This window comes from Trachypithecus francoisi, unplaced genomic scaffold, assembly GCF_009764315.1.
Source record: "Trachypithecus francoisi isolate TF-2019V2 unplaced genomic scaffold, Tfra_2.0 Lachesis_group2, whole genome shotgun sequence".
Lineage (NCBI taxonomy): Eukaryota > Metazoa > Chordata > Mammalia > Primates > Cercopithecidae > Trachypithecus > Trachypithecus francoisi.
This window is the reverse complement of record NW_022681465.1, coordinates 4,744,924-4,763,644: the sequence shown is the minus strand read 5'-3', so window position 1 is coordinate 4,763,644 and position 18,721 is coordinate 4,744,924. Positions and strand designations below refer to the sequence as shown.

Genomic DNA, 18,721 nt, shown 5'->3' with positions numbered 1-18,721 from the left:
CAGGAACTTGAGACCAGCCTGGGCAACATAACAGACTTCATCTCTACAAAAAGAAAAAAGATAGCCAGGCATGGTTGTGCATGCCTGTAATTGCAGCTGCTCAGGAAGCTGAGGCAGAAGGCTTGCTTGAGCCCAGGAAGGGACTGTGCAGTGAGGAGTTCCAGAGCAAAAGCTGCCTGATCTGAGTGCTTTCTGTCTTTGCCATGGTCTTATTGCTTCTCAGTTTTGATATGTTTGGAGTACATGTGCCAGCAGGAAGCGAGGGAGGGTCTGCTGCTCTCCTGGAGCCTGTAATCTACTGGCTTTGCTTAAGACAACCTGGGTTGGGAGTCAGTGAAGCAGACAGGCTGAGCAGTCCTTTCTCTCACCCATACCTACAGGGAGGGCAGAAGGTACATTCTAGAAACTGTGCCTCCCCTCACAGTGGCTTCTGTGGCTGGGCCCCATCAGTCAGACCTCACTGGGACTCCTGTGAGATTTCCATGCAAAGAGGAGTGCAAGCAGCCACCACGTCTGAGAGCAAATGCAGTGCCTGCCTTCCATTCAGCATGAACCTCTACAAGAGTGTCCTTGTGATTTTTAGTATTTAATTTTGTTCAGGATTTGTGACCTGTGCTTTTACCTCCTAATTTTTGCTATTTGCTTTTCTAGGAAGGAGAAGTACCTTTTTTTTCATGAAGCAGAGCCAACATGCATTGCTTTGAGAATCTCCAGATCTTCTGATTCCTGGCACCTGCAATTTTAGCCTCAGAGCCCAGGTCTTCATCAAGACAATTCTATGTCTTAACAGGATGTATATGAGAAACCTTCTTTTTTGGTTCCATGACTCAACGGATTCTAATGCTGTGGTTTGCAAGTTTGATATTATTATTGGAAATTGTGTCAAATGCTGGGGAAATAAGGAAAGGGTCCCTTCCTTGACTTTTGGTAGGTAAGTGCTATTGTAGTTTATACAACATGAACACGTCACAGGCAGTACAATCTCCACACCATGACTTTCTTCTCCATTCTAATTGGACCCCATTCTAACCCACCGGCTGAGTTTCCCTTGAGGTGCTCCCTCAGGCAGAAGGACAGGGCAGGACAAAACAGTCCAAGCCTTCCATTGGGACCAGACAGTCGTTAGGAACTGCAAGCAGCTCGCCTTCCACTCCTTGAGTAGACACCAGGCTTCAATCAATGGACTGTCCTGTAATGGGCCAGATGATCAAGATTTTCAACTTCAAGGGCAGCGTGGTCTCTGCTGCAGCTCTGCAGCTCTGCAGGTGGCAGGGAAGCAGCCGCAGCCATGTGTAAATGAATGGGCATGGCTGTGTTCCAAGAAAATATATTTACGGACTCTGAAATTTGAATGTCATACAATATTTATGTATCACAAAACATTATTTTTCTTTTGATTCTTTAGAAAAACATTTTAAAACTCATTCCTTGCTTGTGGACCTCACAAATGCAAGGATTTTTCTCTGAACTCTGCCAGAGACTAACATGAGAAGAAAATGGTCATGTATATTTTGAGCTTGCCCTCCTCAGTGCTTTTTTTCCTAGGGTTTTGGGTCCCAGGCTCCAGCAAGAGTTCTGTTTGCATGCAGACAGTCCCTGAGCAATAGATGCTGACACACTATCAAGTGATAACTATAACTTCAATTAATATACTGAATTAGGCCTCTTATAAGCATATGTAGCCATAACAGTGATCTCAACGTTTATTGAAAATTATCTAGGTGAGATGTCTACAAAGGTTTTACCATGCCTTGGTAAACAGCAGATGATTTATCAATAAAACATTTTTTTATTCTGGCTGTTTTTGATGATGAAGTTGTTTTGTCTTTAAATTAGCCCAAATTATGTTAGGACACATCAGCAAAAGAGCACCTTAAATGTTAAAAGCACTTAATTTATGTGAGAATATCTGTTCCTTTGGAATATGTTGTCTTACTTCCCTATCTTTTATGTGCAATAAATCTCCATGGGTTGTGTTCCTAATCTCATGCCTTGGCAGGTCCCTCCTTGGCCTTTTTCCATGGCTCTGAATGGGGAATGCATATTCATAAAATAATTCACTATTTTGAAAACAGTCCAGGATGAAGAAGGGGAGGAAAGATTTCTTCCTTTAGTTTTCTATCAAAGATGGCTTTAAACCTCCTTCATTCTCTCTAAGTTCCTACAGTGTTTGCAGCCATCTGCTCCCTTTTGCCCTGAAATTATGATTTCTTTAAACATATTTAGGAAACATTAAGCTGTTTTAAAATTTTGTTTGACATAGTTAAAAAAAAGATACACTTCATGCAGATTCTGGATTCCACTTGGTTGGCAATTTTTATGGATTTACTTTCTGATACATCACCTTTATTTCAAGAATAAGACAATTTTCAATGTATGGAAACGTTTGGATAGAATATATTTCAAACAAAGGTATTGATCTTTTTCTGCCTTCCTGTTAGTGCCCTGAGAAATCAGCAAAAGCTGAATAAATTTCAGAAAGTAATGTTTACATTAACTTAATATTAATTTCAGGGTTATGCGACAGTAAAGTCTGACTTTTCTTTCTCATTATGCTGAAATCCTCATTTCCCTAAGAACATGTTTTGCGGTGTCTCCATACAGCGACGTCAAGCCTTTGCGGCTGCAGCTGTCACCATGCCAGTGGCCCATGTGGTGGCCTCTTTTCTCAGGCTCCAGGCAAGAGAGGCTCTAGCACAGTTGTTTAGCACACGCCATAGACAAGGCCAGTGCCTTGGGAGTCGTGGCTGTGCTGACCGTTTTTCTCTTTTGCTCTGTTTCGTGATCACCCCTTTCACCCCCTGACAATATCCAGCTCTCTCACAAACACATGCCTTTGGCCACAAGGGGGACTGGGTGGGAGACTGTGGCCGGATCGGTTCAAATCCATCATTCCCAGTGGGAGACAACTCAAACCACATGGCCTGGTGGCCGCGAGCCACCCAAGCCAACCTCGTGGACAAAGGCTGCAGGGTCACAATGACCTACACAGGGCGGGCTGCCAGGAGGCTTTATGCTTCCCTGAGCCTGGGCTCACGTGTGTATTCCTTTCCAGTGCTTTCGCATCATTTTCTGCATCATTTTAAGCATCATTAAGAAATGGGCAAAACCCATGTATCATTTTAAATTGCCCAATTCTGAAGTGCTCTGTCAGCATTCTAGAGAAGTGAAAATACAACGATTCCAGGAAGGGATCATTCCAGTCCAGGTTTTCATGCATCTGTTCTAACCATAACCATGAGAACCCACTGACAACTATCTAGAGCCTTTATTTGGCTCCGAATCATTTTTTATCAAATAAGGTAATTTGTGAAGCATAACTTAAATAGGTCAGCAAAATTGTTGATCTTAATATAATTTTTCTTAATAAAGTAAGATCTATGGATTTGATTCTAATGTAAAGATGTTCACTTTTCTTTGTTACTCTTTGCTATTTTGCTAGCTTCTCTTTCTCCCAAATGTCTTTTCATTCGGAGGTTACAGTTTTTTCAGTGACTACATTCTACACATTTCTTTGAACATCTCCATTTGCTGTCTTCATTTTCTAGGGTCCTGTCTGTTCAAACTAAGAGAAGGAGAAAGGGAGTTTCTCTCTTATGGCAGGGAAACAGGAGATGTTGTCTGGCCCATCTCCTTTTTCTGCAGGGCACAGAGCTAGTCGACACTTTCCACTCCCGGGGAGCTCACGGTGGCGGTGGGGACCGGGGTGTGGTCAGTGGAGGCCTGGGCTGCCTCCGGACCTGACTCCTGGAAGCTTCCTGTGTGGCCATCTGCACACTCTCCTCCATCAGCTGGATGTGCAGGCTCTTGCAGAGGACTCTGTTGGCCATGAGGTGTGGCAGCCGCAAGAGGAGAAGACGCCAGGTCCCTGGAACCCCATGGGAAGGCCACCTTCACAAGCACATCTGCCCTCATGGTTTTCTGGGACCATTTTCTTTGGCCACAGGGGTAGTGCGGGTGGGCGAGCATCCTCTGCTGAGTGATGTACAGGAATGTACTTGCCTCTGAGGGGCGAGGACATCACTCGCCATGCGCAGGGTGCTGCGTTCCTCTGCAGAGTGAAAGGTGCTTTCACATACGCACGTACAGGTGATCACACAGGCTGCCTGCTGCGGTGCCACCCTGCGCACCCCACCTCCTCCGGCCACCCCACCCAGCTAGTGTCTTCCTGCCTGGCTCCCAGCCTGGGGACCCTAACGTGGGCGTGACGTCGTTGTCTTCTCTCTCCTCTCTTTGCTAATATGGATTCTTCTCCATGCCTTGTTCATCAAGGGCCTTTCCTTTTCCCTTTTTGAAATTCTAAGTAGAAGAAACAGGCAGCAAACAAGAAAGCATCTGGAGGCTGCCTGCTTCTTCCTCTCTGCAGTACAGTTGGGGTGCTAGCACAGCCCTCACTGTTTCCAAGACTGATGGGGGAGAATGAGAATAAGGAAGTTCTGACAGCCTCCAGGTAAACCTGTGAACTGGAGCTAGGTTTATTCCCTCTGAAAATCCAACTAGAGCTACAGGAAAGGTGCAGATCTCCCTTTTGATGAGAGAATAGTGGATTCCGTATTGTCTAAGCCAGTGTTGTTTGCCTCAGTCTTTGCAGCCAGTTCTAACCTGGCCTGAGAGAGAAACCATGAGGGAAGTGATGCAGGTGGGGAAGCAGTGAGAACAGGTGAGGCAGGAGCCATGGGCACATGCTACAGTGCAGGACACAGGGAGGGGTCGGCCAGGAGAGGTGGGAAGCAGAACCAGAGACAGGCAGGCTCGTTCTTTGACCAGCTAGGAAACTGTCCTGAATCCAAGATGGGCCATGAAGGGATCTAATCCAATGCTCAGACAATGCTCTGATTTTAGATGTTTAGCAGCTTCACATTTGTTTTCACAGGGAGAATGTAGTGTGAATGAGTGTGTGCATGTGTGAAGAAGTGTGTGTTGCTGGGTGGGTACATGTGTGTGTACACGAGCACGCGTATGTCTTGGGGAGGCATGGTCCAGCATATGATACAGAACTTGCAGGTAGGAAGTAACTGTGGCAATAAAGAAGAGAAATCATGAAGGTCAAAACTACAAAAACTATGAATTGTCAGACCATGTGGGAGATACATTGAAGGGAGAGACAGGGAGGTAAAATAATCAAAACTCAGTTATTGATTAGATGAGGTGGCCACACCATTTGCCCCAGGCTTGTTACACAATAAGCAATCAGTATGCAGGTATTGAGCACAGGAAAGAGTCAATTAATTTTAATTCATACTAAAGATTTTAATTTGCAATTTTGATTTTCTACTATCTGGGAGGGATAATAAATTGAATGCATACAGCTTTAAGGAATCTATCCACTTATTATAGTGCAGTCCATTGAACCTGCAGAACAGTTTGTAAAATAAGTATGAATTTTAAAACCCTTGAAATTCAGTGCATGCTATTTTAAGAAAATCTATATTTGTCTTCTTTGTAATGCTGATTTCACTGCTGTTAGACTGCATCTGTGTCCACCTTGAGCTCTGAAGCCTTGTGTACTCTGCAAAACACTCATTTGTCCCTTGGTTTGTTACCTGCTTGGGAGACCCATTTAACCTGAGGGTCTGCCATGGCACAACTAAAATTGAAAAGTAGTTATCTGTTGGTTATCGGTTTTCTATCATAATAAATACGTTCACACACAGTAGGATGTTTTCCTGTCACATTCCCATGATTAAAAAGAACACTACTATTTTCTCCATAAAGCTTGCATTGGGGCTGCCCTTGGAGATTTTCATCTTATGTACTTCCCCATTTCTCCTGCTAGTGGTATTTTGACACCAAGGCCAAAGTGCTCATTGAGGGTGCGCCAAACCACATTTTTCCTCTCTATATTTACGTTTTTGTAAAATAGTTAAGGCAACCCCTTCTCATGTTTTTCAGGGTTTTGTTTGTTTGTTTGTTTGTCTTTTCTGAGACAGAGTCACCCAGGCTGGAGTGCAATGTCCCAATCTTGGCTCACTGCAACTGCCGCCTCCTACGTTCAAGCAATCCTCCTGCCTCAGCCTTCTAAGTAGCTGCGACTACAGGTACATGCCCCCATGCCCAGCTAATTTTTGCATTTTTAGTACAGACAGGATTTCGCCATGTTGGCCGGGGTGGTCTCAAACTCATGTTCTATGTGAAAAAACAGAAAATAATTCAAGAGCTATTAGAAGTGTGTACCTTTCCCTTCCACAGTGAAGAGAATGCCCCTTCCAAATGGATTCTAACCTCATCCAATTCTGTGTAGACAGCAAGACCACATTGGTCTCAGGATGCATCTGAAACCCTGAGCTGATGGATCTTCCATAACCTACATTCTGTGCACTGCCATGTCACTATCTGATGATTGACAAATAGGGTCCACATCTTTCCATCCCGTGTGTCTAAATGCTCACTGGAATCATGCTTGATTACAGGAGTATCTTCTTGCTCTGTGCAGTCCCAGCCACTGTATCTTTCTGTAAGAAAGAGCAGTTCATAAGTTCTTGGAGGTTTGCCCTGGGGAACTGTGGAGCATAAAGCCCAGATATGAGTTAGCAGTTGATATTTGAGAATGCAAATTGAGTGACATAGATGTCCCAATGCAAGACAATTGTTACTTTTGAGGTCTGGATGAGTATCGGTTTTATCGGGCTGATGTGAATTGGGAATCCCTGGAAAGGAAGAGTGGTTCTTGTACACTGTGAGGGGACTGGATTCTAGCTGTGCCAGGTGGAATGATTAAGGCTTGCATTGTAGAATTACAAGGAACTGTATTTACAGAGACAGGAAATTGAAAAGCCGGGAAGAGTGGATCCCAAGTGGGGAGCCCAAGTGGCCTGGAAGGAGATATGAGACTAGAGCAGAACTAAGTATGCAGAAAAATAACAACTGAGGTTTGGGGAATGATCCCAGAGGCACCAGCCAAGTGTGTAAAGCAGCGTGAAAACTGACCTAAGTGAATTTATCCTCCCAGCAATTGTCAGTTCTTTGGATAAACAAAGTCTCTAGCACTCAGTGTTCCATGGGGGAACATGTCTCCTCCTCTCCCCACAGCCTTGCTACCAGATTATTATACAAGAAAAGAAAGTCTTAGTATCAAGTTTGCAAATCATATAGTCACTTTTTGGCATACATGCACAAATGTACTCATTCAACCTATTCTAACAGCTGAGGAAAACTTCCCATCCCTGTCTTTAGGGTCTCCAAACCACACCTCACGTGGACACTTCACTTGGGGATGGACCCAGGGATATGCTGATGGCAGGACTAGCCATGTTTGGAGTTGCAAGAGAGGACAGAGACCTGATGGGGTGGAGGGATGTGGGAACGACTGGCTTCAGACCTCGGGAAGCTTTGGCCATGATATGAGGTGATGAGCTTGCCAAATTTGCATATGGAAGATGTCACTGGTGTGCAGGGAGTGAACGAGGATAAAGGCATAAGTGAGTCTTGCCAGAGATCAAGGACAAGGCATTGGATAAAAGTCCAAGAAGAGCATAAGCTGGTCATTTGCAAGGCTCAGATATCCCAACCAGGGGACTGGAGAGGAAGCAGGTATTCTGTTTTGCCCCTGAGCAGTGAGGTCCTGAAAACAAGAAAAAAAGAGTCGAGATCACAAAAAGTCCCGGTAGGCAAACAGAGCCTTGCATCTCACAACTGGGGGAGCAAGAAACAGCAGAGCCAGATGGTGCCAGATGGAGCCGTGTGTTGAAGGCTTGGTGCCCAAGCAGGGAGTTATGGGCAGCCTGCCTGTCTCACTCAGCTAAACATGGTACAAATAAAAATATTTGTCTTGAATGAGAAAATAAATCACATCAGATTATAACAAGTGGAAACACACACACACACCAATAATAAACTGCTAGATGTCTACTATTATATTTGCCTACAAATTTCTGTTGCATATTCTTCGTCTTTTTAAGTGACAGTGATTTCCTAGTATATTTTTATAGTAAAACTAGAAAAATTGTTTAGTCTTTGCTTTAACTTGCTTGTTTAACATTTATTTATGTTTATGTATTTCCTACAGTAAAACTAGAAAAAATAGTTTAGTCTCTGCTCTAACTTGCTTGTTTAAAACGTATTTAGTTTTATATATTTTCTACAGAAAACTAGAAAAAATAGTTTAGTCTTTGCTTTAAGTTGCTTGTGTAACATTTATTTGTTTTTATCATTAAACATGGAAAAGCATAAGACATGCAGGAGCTCTTGCATTTGCACTACTGATGTAGGCTTGTGCTTTACAGACACAGGGATCTTGATAAATTCTATTTCATAAGATTTCCATCAAAAGTCAAAGAAAAGAACTATCAATATATCCCTAAATATTAGTGCTGCCTAACTGGATATGTTCCTGACAAGAGAGAGCGTCCATTTTGCTGAGGAAATCTGTTTACAGTTTTACACATCTGGGGATTGGACTGGCTTCTAGTGCCATATATATACACATATATATATATGAAAAATATATATCTGAAAATATGTATGTAAAAAAATATATGAAATACATATATATGAAAAATTTTATATATTTATTTGAGACAGAGTTTTGTGCTTGTCACCCAGGCTGGAATGCAATGGCACAATCTCGGCTCACTGCAACTTCTGCCTCCTGGGTTCAAGTGATTCTCCTGCCTTAGCCTCCCAAAGTAACTGGAATTACAGGCCCATGCCACCACACCCAGCTCACTTTTTTGTATTTTTCATTGAGATGGGGTTTCATCATGTTGGCCAGGCTGGTCTTGAACTCCTGACCTCGGGTGATCCGCTTGCCTCGGCCTCCCAAAGTGCTGAGATTATAGACGTGAGTCACTGCACCCTACCATAGTGCCATATATTTTAAGACTTTTCTCAACGGCCCCACAGGCTTTCATGCCAACACCTTGAGGACATACTCCTATCCTAGGACCTCTGTCCAGCCCCTTCCTATGTGTCTTATAGGAGGGACAGGTAACAGTAACTTGATTATACAAGTAAGTTACTGTTACATCCATTTACTGTATCATGTTCATTACAATCTAAATGTATCTCTAAAGCAACTCCACTTTCTGAGATCCCTAACTTGTTCATAGCCTGTTCAATACCAGCCGCCATGAAGGGAAGGTGAGCAAGGGATAGATGGAATGTAATTGATCTCAATTGCAGTGACATTCTTAGACTGGCAAATTTTATCACACATGTGGTCCACAAACGCATTGCAAGGCCACCCTAAGGGCTGAAGCTGAAGCTCTGTGAACTGCACCATCAATGGCTTCCAGTTCCCAGAAACGGCCTCAGGCCTCTGAAGCAGGGGTCTCAATCATCATTCAGGGGACATGTGAATATTCATCAATGAACGTATCAGGAGGGACTTCCTGAGAAGATAAGGCCTGCCCACTTCAGACAAAAGCATCCAGTGCATTTCCTGCTAGACCATCTTCTAGCTTCTTTGAAGCTGGAGGCTGTTCAGTGCAACCATATCACATGCTGTGCAGGGCACATCCTGGCAGAAGGCCCACGTGTGGGGAGGCTCCACGGCAGGTGCTGACTCACAGGAGGTTATCCCCCTTGTCTCACCTGCAGGCAGGGAAGTCAGAAGGACCAGGGAGCAAATGGAAGAAATCAGACTCCTCCTTGACCAGCTTCTGGCCTGCGTAAAGTGTGATCCCCGTCACTTTAAGACTTTATATTATTTTGCAAAGTAGGGACATGGAAAGAATCTTTTTTAAAATATTATTTTTTGTTTTACTTTTTCAGATGGAGTTTTCCTCTTGTTGCCCAGGCTGGAGTGCAATGACGCAACCTTGGCACACTGCAACCTCAACCTCCCAGGTTCAAGCGATTCTCCTGCCTCGGCGTCTTGAGTAGCTGGGATAACAGGCCCCTGCCACCATGCCTGGTTAGTTTTTGTATTCTTAGTAGAGATGGGGTTTTACCATCTTGGCCAGGCTGGTCTCGAACTCCTGACCTCAGGTTATCCACCTGCCTCTGCCTCCCAAAGTGCTGTAATTATAGGCATGAGCTACTGTGCCCAGCAGAAAGAATCTTAAGTTAAGAAAATTATCTTAACCAAGAGTTAGCCATGGAGAAGTCAGTTAAGTTTATTTAGGAACCATGGAAACACAGCCATGGGGTAGTGGATAGAATCAGCTGAATGTCTTGCACTTAGATAAAATGCATGCACATAAACAAACACCAACATTTCTTTATTGACTTTTATTTATTTTTTTATGTGAAAAGTGGGAAACCTGCATTTTGCACCATTTTAGCAGCATGTGGCCAGGTTTTATGATAGGATGCCGCTCTGCACGTGAGACCTGAACTGTTCTCTGGTTCTGTTTAGACCATACACCTTCTCTGTTTCTATTTTGTTAGTGCCTAGAGATGAGATGACATATATTTTACCTTTTGTGTTGTGGTGGCTGAAAATTTCCAGCCACAAAGACATAGTTGGAGGATGAAATTTTTCCCAACCGAAACCAGGTGCACGTATATGACCCCGAGTATTTCCTTAGAGACCAAATGCTTAAGTTCTCATCAATAAACTTAACAGTGGGCGGCACCAACAACAGACCCAGTTCACTAACAAAATGGAATGCAACATATGGGATAGACATGGTTTCACTGAAATAATCTGGGGTCTGTGATTGCATTTCCAAAATAAGTTAATAACCACCTTCACAGGGCTATGGATTGCAGCTCCAGTTCTGAAACAATAGACCTGGGACATTTAGACTCATTTCGGGTGAGCTAATCATTTTCTGAAAAGAAAAGTAAAAGAAATTATTTATAACAGATATATAAGTATCATGGGGACAGACAATGTACTTCCAAATGCACTAAATCACATTTCTTTCAACTTACAAACCACCCCACAGACAGTGCAATATTCTACCGAAACCCTTTCTCACAGGGGAACTCAGGTGGAGGAGACCAGCTTCTTGAAAGATGATGGTAGGAATAAAGGAATCAAGTAGACAGTATTGAGTCAGTGGGAAAAAAAATAGTTTGTTTTTATTTCCCCAAGGATGATTTAATTTAACTGAGATAATTTGAAGAAAAAAAAAAGCTTACATACATGTAAGAACTATCAGACTGACAATGACAAATGTAGCTTCTAAAATAATCATTACCACGGATGATCATGTTTGTAACAAGATGGAAATTTGAGAATACTCAAATGAGAGTAGTGGAAATAACTGAAGGTTGGAGAATAGGTCTACAAAACCAAGGGCAACTGAATTATGATGGCTTCAGCTGAGAGGAGTATCATCAAACTGGGTTGATTGTTTTTGAAGAGTGAGTCCGGCAAAATCTACACTGAGGAGGAGAACGGAAATAAATGAACATTTATAATAAAGAAGAAACAATGGATGTTAGAACTAGAAAAGACCTCAAAATCACATTAAGGGGCCCCATTATAACTGATAGTTAGAATCCCTGGGGCTAAGATTCAGAAATCTGTTTTTAAAAATCCCTAATGAGTTCAATTGATCCTCAAAATGGAAGCCCATGAGTCACTTTGTCCAAGAGTTAAGGTAGCAAGGTAGTTAAAAGGCAAAAAAAAAAAAAAGCTCATTCTGACTTCATGTTTAATTAGAAATTAGAAAGCTCTCCTGTGTAGATTCTGTAACAGCTGTAGTTTCTAAACAGCTGAAAGAATCCCTCTTCCATCTTGTACATGCTGAGGATCAGAGTGCCAGTTTAGGATTTATGTTTGACATGAATCAGAGGATCTGTGCAATCCCAGAGTCAAGGGAGGTGAGCCCAGACATGAAGCTTTATTGCCATCGGGAAGAACGTATGCTCTATACGTCCCTCTGGACTCGGGTATGGGCTTTTATTGTTTTCTTTAGCACTTCTCAACTCAGCAGCAAGAAGAATCTGTTACTTGGGACAGATTTAATTTGGCAAAATCCACCCGTTATCCTTATCAGAGTACTTGGGAAGCACCTACTTTGCATAATGAAGTGCTTGGCACTGAGATTCCCACATGCAGGCGTTGGGATGGTTAGGGTTTTGTTCCATTCCCCTGGACTCATGTCCAGTTTGGAAATTGCATTCCGAAGAGTTATGCAGTCATCATTCTTGTCTTCATTCATATCAGTTTCAATTGCTGATATTGTAAAGATGCTCCTTATTCGCCTCTGTGGGTTCAAAAAAGTGGCAGGCTATGGGAAACACTTGGAAACTATCGCATTCACTTGCTTCAATAATGACTGGATAAGAAACATGTACAGGTTACTCTCTATGCCCAGGAAGTGCAGACAAAGCAAAGAGAACAGAAGAAATTGGCTCCACTTTGCAAGTTGATGGGTCTATTAAAGAAAAGCATGATTATGTCTTCATATTAATTAGCAAATTGTATTTCACCTATTCTCTATTCTTGCCTCTTGGCCTATACAGCCATTAGTTAACCCAAAATCTGCTTTCTACCCATCTCTATCTCTGCCACATGCTAGCTGAGAAATCATGAGCAAGTCACTCACATCTTGGACTCTTAGTTTTCTCAACACTTAAAATGAGAACAGTAATACCTACCTCAAAGAGTAGCTGTAGGAATATGAAGTGTCAGGCACACAACTCTCAATCAGTGTTGCTTTCCTTGGTTTTGAAAGGATGGGTGTACTAGTCCATTTTTGCACTGTGATAAAGAAATGTCTGATACTGAGTAACTTACAAAGAAAAATTTAATTGGCTCCCAGTTCTGTAGTCTGTACAGCAAGTCTAGCAGCTTCTGCTCAGCTTCTGGGGAAGCCTAGGAAACTTACAATCATGGTGAAAGGCAAAGCGGTAGCCATTGCTTCACATGGTGGGAGCAGGGAGAAAGGGTGGGGGGGCAGTGCCACACACCTTTAAACAACCAGATCTTGTGAGAACTCTATCACAAGAACAGCACCAAAGGGATGGTGCTAAACCATGAAGGATCCACCCCATGATCCAGTGACCTCCCTCCAGGCCCATCTCCATCACTGGGAATTACAGTTAAACATGAGTTTTGGGTGGTGTCAACTTGGTTGGATTGAAGGATGCAAAGTATTGATCCTGTGTGTGTCTGTGAGGATGTTGCCAAAGGAGATTAACATTTGAGTCAGTGGACTGGGGAAGGCAGACCCATCCTTAATGTGGGTGGGCACCATCTAATCAGCTGCCAATGAGGGTAAAATATAAAGCAGGCAGAAAAATGTGAAAAGGCTAGACTGGCCTAGCCTCCTAGCCTATATCTTTCTCTCATGCTGGATGCTTCCTGCCCTTGAACAATGGATTCCAAGTTCTTCAGTTTTGGGACTTGAACTGCCTCTCCTTGCTCCCTGGTTTGCAAACAGCCTATTGTGGGACCTTCTGATGCTGTGAGTTAATACTTAATACACTCCCCTTTCTATCTATCTATCTATCTATCTATCTATCTATCTATCTATCTCATTAGTTCTGTCCCTCTAGAGAACGCTGACTAATACAGATGGGACAGATAGTCAAACCATATCACTGGAATATTTGAACTCATTATAGGAATATATATAAAGCAGTGATAAGACCAATACTCTTTTCTGTAGTGTTGGAGTTAATGTCCAGCTAGCCAATATTCTTTAAATATTTGTTGAAATCTATAAATAATGGAGTCCCCAGCTCCATCACATTCTGGTGTTAAAGACTTGTCACTTCCCTTATAGCTTTTCACCACTTGATCTTGAAATACTGGAAAAGAGTCAACATGTAATGGGAAATGTGTTGGAAAGATGCTAGGAGCTGTTAAAGAGCAAATTCTTTTGCTGTCATGACTGCATCTTCCAAGAGTCACCAGGAAGCAATGGCAGCCACAGCCATCCTTCTACCCCAGAGCTCCTTCACTATTACTTGGGCCCTTTAGAGCTTGGGACTCAAGAGAGTGCTGCAGAAATAGGGTGCCCCTGAGGCCCATCTGCCAGCGTCCCCACTGTGGGCTCACAGGTGTCTCAGGATGGACCCATCCCTCTGACTCTCTTCTTCTTTGGAAACTTTGGGCTGTTTCTCTGTGGCCCACTGTGACTCCCACCCCCCTCTTCTGTGCAATTTTTCTCCAATGAAGAAAATGATAATCTATGAAGTTTCTAAATCATCCTCTTGGGTCCCCAGAATCAATAAGAGGCTGCTTGAGTTTCCTAAGCATTCGAGGCCAGTAAATATTAGGAAAGAGATGGGGTCAAAATTAAAACAAGCAAAAAATAAGGACACCTAGGAGACCTCTCCCAAACTTCGTAAGATGTTATTTGAAGTAAATTAGGGCAAGGACTCACTTACCTGTTTTTTTTTAATCAATGGAGTTAAAAAAGAACACTTATTTTTTTGGAGAATCCAACCCTAGCTTACTCTCTGTGCATCCTGTTTCCTTCCTTTAGCTGAGTCCTTGTGACTCCCAGCACCTTCCTGAAAAGTCCTTTGTGGTTTTTCCCTCTCCCCTCTTTCCTCTTGTGCCACACAGCACAATAAGACAAAGGTGAATGGTGATTTACTTACATACCAAGTATAACTCCAATAAAATACCTTTCCCAGAATCCCATATTTCATGTAAGAAAATATCTTTGTAACATTCATAAAATATTTTATAGGCCAAACAACTAAATACAAAACAAAATATAAAATCATAAAGATATACAAACATTAGTTGATAAAATAATCCTTCACAGAGAATTTGAGTTATATCTATATAATTTTAATTCTATGCTTATTAGTGAAAATACAAGTCATTTGGATACATCTTTTAAAATTGCAATTATTGGATTCTGTTCCAAGATGGCCAAATAGGAACAGCTCTGGTCTGCAGTTCCCAGCATGACTGATGCAGAAGACGGGTGATTTCTGCATTTCCAACTGAGGTACCTGGTTCATGTCATTGGGACTTGTTGACAGTGGGTGCAGCCCATGGAGGGCGAGCTGAAACAGGGCAGGGCGTCGTCTCACATGAGAAGAGCAAGGGGTTGGGGGATTTCCCTTTCCTAGCCAAGGGATGCCGCGACAGACTGTACCTAGAAAAATGGGACACTCCTGCTCAAATACTGTACTTTTCCCATGGTCATAGCAACCAGCAGACCAGGAGATTCTCTCCTGTGCCTGGCTTGGCAGGTCCCATACCCACAGAGCCTTGCTCACTGTTAGCACAGCAGTCTGAGATTGACCTATGAGGCTGCAGCCTGGTAGGGGGCGGGCATCCACCATTAATGAGGCTTGAGTAGGTAAACAAAGTGGCTGGGAAGCTCGAACTGAGTGGAGTCCACTGCAGCTCAGCAAGGCCTACTGCCTCTATAGACTCCACCTCTGTGGGTGTGGTGTAGCTGAACAAAAGGCAGCAGAAACTTCTGCAGACTTAAACAGCCCTGTCTGACAGCTCTGAAGAGAACAGTGGTTCCCCCAGCACGGTGTTTGAGCTCTGAGAATGGACAGACTGCCTCCTCAAGTGGGCCCCTGACCCTGTGTAGCCTAACTGGGAGACACCTCATAGTAGAGGCTGACTGACTCCTCATAAAGGCAGGTGGCCCTCTGGGATGAAGCTTCCAGAGGAAGGATCAGGCAGCAATATTTGCTGTTCTGCAGCCTCTGCTGGTGATACCCAGGCAAACAGGGTCTGGAGTGGACCTCCACCAAACTCCAACAGACATGCAGCTGAGGAACCTGATGGTTAGAAGGAAAACTAACAAAACAGAAAGGAATAGCATCAAAATAAACAGAAAGGACATCCACACCAAAGCCCCATATGTAGGTCACCAATATCAAAGACCAAAGGTAGAAAAAACCACAAAGATGGGGAGAAACCAGAGCATAAAAGCTGTGAATTCTAAAAACCAGAGCAGCTCTTCTCCTCCAAAGGATCACAGATCCTCACCAGCAATGGAACAAAACTGGATGGAGAATGACTTTGATGAGCTGACAGAAGTAGGCTTCAGAAGGTCGGTAATAACAAAGTTCTCCGAGCTAAAGGGGTATGTTCTAACCCATTTCAAGGAAGCTAAAAACCTTGATAAAAGATTAGATGAAGGGCTAACTAGAATGAACAGTGTAGAAAAGTCTTTAAATGACCTGATGGAGCTGAAAATCATGGCACGAGAACTTTGTGACTCATGCACAAGCTTCAATCGCTGATTTGATCAAGGGGAAGAAAGATATCAGTGATTGAAGATCAAATTAATGAAACAAAGTGAGAAGACAAGTTTAGAGAAAAAAAGAGTAAAAAGAAATGAACAAAGCCTCCAAGAAATATGGGACTATGTGAAAAGACTACATCTACATTTGATTGGTATAACTGAAAGTGATGGGGAGAATGGAACCAAGTTGGAAAACACTCTTCAGGATATTATCCAGGAGAACTTCCCCAACCCAGCAAGGCAGGCCAACATTCAAATTCAAGTTCAGGAATACAGAAAACGCAAAGATACTCCTCAAGAAGAGCAACCCAAAGACACATAATTGTCAGATTCACCAAGGTTGAAACGAAAGAAAAATTATTAAGAGCAGCCAGAGAGAAAGATCGGGTTACCCACAAAGGGAAGCCCATCAGACTAACAGCAAATCTCTTGGCAGAAACCCTACAAGCCAGAAGAGAGGAGGGGGCAATATTCAGCATTCTTAAAGAAAAGAATTTTCAACGAAGAATTTCATATCCAGCCAAATTAAGCTTCATAAGTGAATGAGAAATAAAATCCTTTAGAGAGAAGCAAATGCTGAGATATTTTGTCACCACCAAGCCTGCCTTACAAGAGCTCCTGAAGGAAGCACTAAACGTGGAAAGGAACGACCAGTACCAGTCAATGCAAAAACATATCAAATTGTAAAGACCATCGATACTATGAAGAAACTGCATCAATTAACGGTCAAAATAACAACTAACATCATAATGACAGGATCAAATTAATACATAACAATATTAACCTTAAATGCAAATGGGCTAAATGCCTCAATAAAAGACACAGACTGGCAAATTGGATAAAGACTCAAGACCCATTGGTGTACTGTATTCAGGAGACCCATCTCGCATGCAGAGACACACATAGACTCAAAGTAAAGGGACAGAGGAAGATCTACCAAGCAAATGGAAAGCCAAAAAAAGAGCAGGGGTTGCAATCCTAGTCTCTGACAAAACAGACTTTAAACCAACAAAGATCAAAAGAGACAAAGAAGGCCATTACACAATGGTAAAGGGTTCAATTCAACAAGAAGAGCTAACTATCCTAATACAGGAGCACCCAGATTCATAAAGCAAGTCCTTAGGGACCTACAGAGAGACATAGACTCCCACACAATAATATTGGGAGACTTTAACACGCCACTGTCAATATTAGATAGATCAATGAGACAGAAGGTTAACAAGGATATCCAGGACTTGAACTCAGTTCTGCACCAAGCGGAACTAATAGACATCTACAAAACTCTCCACCCCAAATCAACAGAATATACATTCTTCTCAGCACCACATTGCACTTATTCTAAAATTGACCACATAATTGGAAGTAAAACACTCCTCAGCAAATGTAAAAGAACAGAAATCACAAAAAACTGTCTCTAAAACCACAGTGCAATCAAATTAGAACTCAGGATTAAGAAACTCATTCAAAACCACACAATTACATGGAAACTGAACAACCTGCTCCTGAATGACTAAATAACGAAATGAAAGCAGAAATAAATATGTTCTGTGAAACCAGTGAGAACAAAGACAAAATGTACCAGGATCTCCGGGACATTTAAAGCAGCGTGTAGAGGGAAATTTATAGCACTAAATGCCCACAAGAGAAAGCAGGAAAGATCTAAAATCAATACCCTAACATCATGATTAAAAGAACTAGAGAAGCAAGAGCAAAACAATTCAAAAGCTAGCAGAAGGGAAGAAATAACTAAGATCAGAGCAAAACTGAGAGAGATAGAGACACAAAAAAAAAAACCTTCAAAAAATCAAGGAACCCAGGAGCTGGTTTTTTGAAAAGATCAAGAGAATTGATAGACTGCTAGCCAGAGTAATAAAGAAGAAAGAGAGAAGAATCAAATAGACGCAATAAAATTTGATAAAAGGTTTATCATCACCAATCCCACATAAATACAAACTACCATCAGAGAATACTATAAACACCTCTACACAAATACACTAGAAAACCTAGAAGAAACGAATAAATTCCTGGACACATACACCCACCCAAGACTGAACCAAGAAGAAGTTGAATCTCTAAATAGATCAATAACAGGCTCTGAAATTGAGGCAATAATTAATACCCTACCAACCAAAAAAGTCCAGGACCAGACGATTTACGGCTGAATTCTACCAGAGTTATAAAGAGGAGCTGGTATCATTCTTTCTGAAACTATTCCAATCAATATAAAAAGAGGGAATCCTCCCTAACTCATTTTATGAGGCCAGCATCATTCTGACACCAAAGCCTGGCAAAGACACAACAAAAAAAGAATATTTTAGACCAATATCCCTGATGAACATTAATGCAAAAATCCTCAATAAAATAATGGCAAATCGAATCCAGCAGCACATCAAAAAGCTTATCCAACACAATCAAGTCAGCTTCATCTCTGGGATGCAAGGCTGGTTCAACATCCACAAATCAATAAATGTAATTCAGCATATAAACAGAACCAAAGAAAAAAACCACGTGATTATCTCAATAGATGCAGAAAAGGCCTTTGACAAAATTCAACAGCCCTTCATGCTAAAAACTCTCAATAAAGTAGGTATTGATGGAACGTGTCTCAAAATAATAAGAGCTACTTATGACAAACCCACAGCCAATATATA

At 42.3% G+C, this 18,721-nt stretch overlaps 1 long non-coding RNA gene across 6 annotated transcripts in view; it reads right to left on the bottom strand.

Moving 5' to 3' along the window:
• Window positions 1–10,984: 10,984 nt before the first annotated feature.
• LOC117064381 overlaps window positions 10,985–18,721 on the bottom strand; it is a 28,200-nt gene continuing 20,463 nt past the window's right edge. For all 6 annotated transcript variants that reach the window (XR_004429420.1, XR_004429418.1, XR_004429417.1 and 3 more), the window contains 2 exons: window positions 11,912–12,101; window positions 10,985–11,274 (listed from right to left, as the gene is read on the bottom strand). This is a non-coding gene — a long non-coding RNA (uncharacterized LOC117064381). The remainder of the gene's footprint in view (window positions 11,275–11,911; window positions 12,102–18,721) is intronic.